The sequence below is a fragment of the Papaver somniferum genome, chromosome 1, assembly GCF_003573695.1.
Source record: "Papaver somniferum cultivar HN1 chromosome 1, ASM357369v1, whole genome shotgun sequence".
NCBI classification, from domain to species: Eukaryota; Viridiplantae; Streptophyta; class Magnoliopsida; order Ranunculales; family Papaveraceae; genus Papaver; species Papaver somniferum.
Genome location: NC_039358.1, coordinates 154,829,677 through 154,833,082, shown reverse-complemented (window position 1 = coordinate 154,833,082; position 3,406 = coordinate 154,829,677). Strand labels below are relative to the sequence as shown.

The following is a 3,406-nucleotide window of genomic DNA, read 5'->3' as shown; positions in this document are numbered from 1 at the left end:
CAATGACAAGCGTATATATGTGAATACAAACTACTGCTAGTTTGGATTCTTTGGAAGTTATATGGATCTTACCAAAGTGCCATCTTTTGAAGAGTTGAAAAAGGAAACTACGGACAAAAAACAATCAGCATAAAATTCATTCATAGCCGGCTCTGAGATTTTGCTGCTCCAAAGAGAAGTTATAATTGATGCCCCATCGTTAGTGCGACTCCATCAACCAGAAAGAAATAATAACTCACCATTAGCTATTCAGAGTTGACTCTTTTCCCATTTTTAGATGCAAAATCATCGATTATTGTTTTAAATCAATTTGCATAGCCATATATCATTCATAATCCGGTCAGTATTAGTGAATGTCAGCCTCGTGTGTCCTACACATGTGACAGTTATTTCTGTTCGTCTGTGTGAATGGTGTGTGTGAGTATCTCGTGTGAGTCTTGCTAAAGTCAAGATGTATAAATATCTCTCAGGAAAGTCTGAGAGATTAAGCGTGGTTTTCATTTCTATTTTTTCAGATTCATTTTTCTCTTTCGTTGTTTTTCAATGAATTGTATAAACATTCTTTTGAATTGTTTTATTAATCTCATCCACTATAAATTCATTATGGTATCATTCGAGCGGGTAGCTTCACTGCGTTGATTCTTCGATCAGTCTTCGTCATCTTCTTTCTTTCGCTGCTTTTTGAATTCGTTTTTTCTTCGATTCTTCATCTCTGGTGGTGTTTATCTTTCATCTCTGGTATTTTTCTACCTTTCTAGGTTTCTACAATTCAAATTTGTCGGTTAATTTCTTTCGGTTTCCATTTCTTTTCATTCTTCTGATCAAATTGTTCGTCTGAGAGTTGTTCATTTGGATCTTCTTTTTCAATTCCAATCTTCAAATTCGAGTTTATTTTTCAATTGGATTCATCAATCTTCTTTTCCAATGGAACGTCAAATGTCGTTAATTACTTCAACACCTTTAAATCAAGTAGCCATTATAATTCCTGTTAAGCTTCGTGATGATAACTTTTTGATGTGGAAATCATCCTTTCTTCCATTGTTAAAGCGCTATAATGCTATTTCATTCATTAATGGTACGGGACTTTGTCCTCCCCAGTTTTTTGATCGTGTTAATGAGAGAAACCAAACTTTTAATCCTGCATCCACTTTATGGAACAAAGATGTTCAGGCTATAATTCTATGTCGACTATCTCTGGCACTGTATTTTGGTCATCTATCTGGTGCTTCCACTGCTTTTGATCTTTAGAAACTCATTGAGGAGAAATTTTCTCAGACATCTACATCTCAAGTGATTCAACTTCCTACCTAACTACAAACTCTCCGACAAGGTTATCTTACTATATCTCAGTTTCTATCTGAATTGAAGAAGATCACTGACTCTTTGGCTGCTGCTGGATGTATTGTTTCTGATTTTGAACTTGTGGTCACTATTTTGAATGAACTTCATCCTGATTACGCTGCTTTTGCAACTTCAATTCTTGTTCGATCACCACCTGTTACTAGTCGAGAAATACATAATATCTTGCTTAGTGAGGAAATTATAATGAATGATAGATTCAATGCTCTAAAATTGTCTTCTGAAAAAGATTTTGCTGCTAGCTCTGATTTACAATACACTGCTATGGATACTATTCTGCACCTAGAGCTTATAATCCTATTTATGCTAGAGAAAATAGAGGTAGAGGTCGTGGTTGGACTCCTAAGTTTAATAGATCTTACAATTCTTTTCATCAACCACTTTCATCTCCTACTTGGAAACCAATGCCACCTCCTCAGAGATACTATGCACCTCCTGAATGCCATCCAATACCAACAACTCAGAAACCACCAGGCTTTGCTCACTCTTCTGCTGCTTCAGACAGACCTCCACATCAAATTTGTATTAAGTTTGGTCATACAGCTCCAACATGTAATCCGAGACTTAACTTTGCATATCAAGGAAGAGCTCCTCCACAAAATATCTCAGCAATGTTAACTAGTGATAATGTGTTTGGTGAAAACCCATGGTTTGTTGATTCAGGATATAACAACCACACCACAGCTGATGAGGAGTCCATCACTATTACTCTCCCTTCCCTGGTTCAGATGTTATCAATACTGTAAATGAAGAAAGTATGCAAATTTCACACTCTGGCTCTAGTACTAATTCTAAACAATCATGCTTGTGTGCTTAATAATATTTTTTTAGTACCAAAGTCAGCTCCAATTTATTGTTTGTTCATATATTTACCCCTGAAAATAACTACTCTCTAACCTTCGCTTGTGATGGCTTAACTTTTCAGGATCTCTCCACTAGGAGGATTCTGTATAAGGGATTTCAGAGTAATGGCTTATATCCCATCCACTTCAACACCAGTTCTTATTCACACTCTTCCATGCAACCATCTTCCTTTATTTCTGCAATTGAAGTTTGGCATCAGAGGCTTGGACATCCCTCCTTTCAGTCACTTCAGAGAGTTAATAAATATTTTGTCCTTACTGATTTTAAGAATAAACCCCTATTTCGTAATGATTGTCAACTAGGGTGTAGTCATAAACAACCATTTCAGTTATCCAATTCTGCCAGTCTTGCTCCTCTTATTCTCTTACATATGGATATATGGGGTCCATGTAATGTTGTGTCATGTGATGGTTCAATATATTATATTGTTATTATTGATGATTATTCAAAATACTGCTGGTTATTTCTATTGTCTCTTAAGTCTGATTCTAAACATGTTTTCATTTCTTTTGTTAATCAAATTGAAAACCTATTGCAATTTCCAGTTAAAGTCATTAGATCAGATGAGGGTGGTGAATTTTTCAATCACTATCTTAAAGATTTCTTAACCAGCAAGGGTACCCCTGAACAGAATGTGACTACATAATCTAAACATAAAAATATTTTTAATCTTGGTATGACTTTACTACTTCAATCTTGTCTACCTCATTCCTATTGGGTAGATGCCACCACTGACAATTTTTTAATCAACAGATGACTCATTAAATCAATTGGTTTCACTATCCCTCTAGAAGTCTTATGTCATATCAAACCTGATTAGAAATTCTTAAAATGCTTTAGTTGTGCCTATTTTCCCTGGCTAAGACTCTACACAACCTCTAAATTACAACATGGTAGCAAATATTGTGTATTTCTTGGTTACATCTCATTTCCGAAAGGCTATAGAAGTTTGGATCCATCTACTGGCAGAATCTATGTGTCTAAGCATGTTATTTTTGATGAATCTTCTTATTCTTTTAAATATTTATGTCTTTCCACTGTTCTATACTATTTGATGAGTTTTTATCTCTTAAACAATCTGCTTCTCTTGAATCATCAAATCTTTCTATTTCACCACCTGCATCTGGTGCTACTACTTCATCCTCTCTGATTGTTGTCCTCACATAGTCCTCCTGCAACCAGT

General features: G+C 35.3%; 1 long non-coding RNA gene across 1 annotated transcript; it reads left to right on the top strand.

The window, feature by feature from the left end:
* Window positions 1-501: 501 nt before the first annotated feature.
* Window positions 502-2,689, top strand: LOC113305177. The gene is made up of 2 exons (XR_003338488.1): window positions 502-2,114; window positions 2,285-2,689. It is a non-coding gene; the product is annotated as an uncharacterized LOC113305177 (long non-coding RNA).
* The last annotated feature ends 717 nt before the right edge of the window (window positions 2,690-3,406 follow it).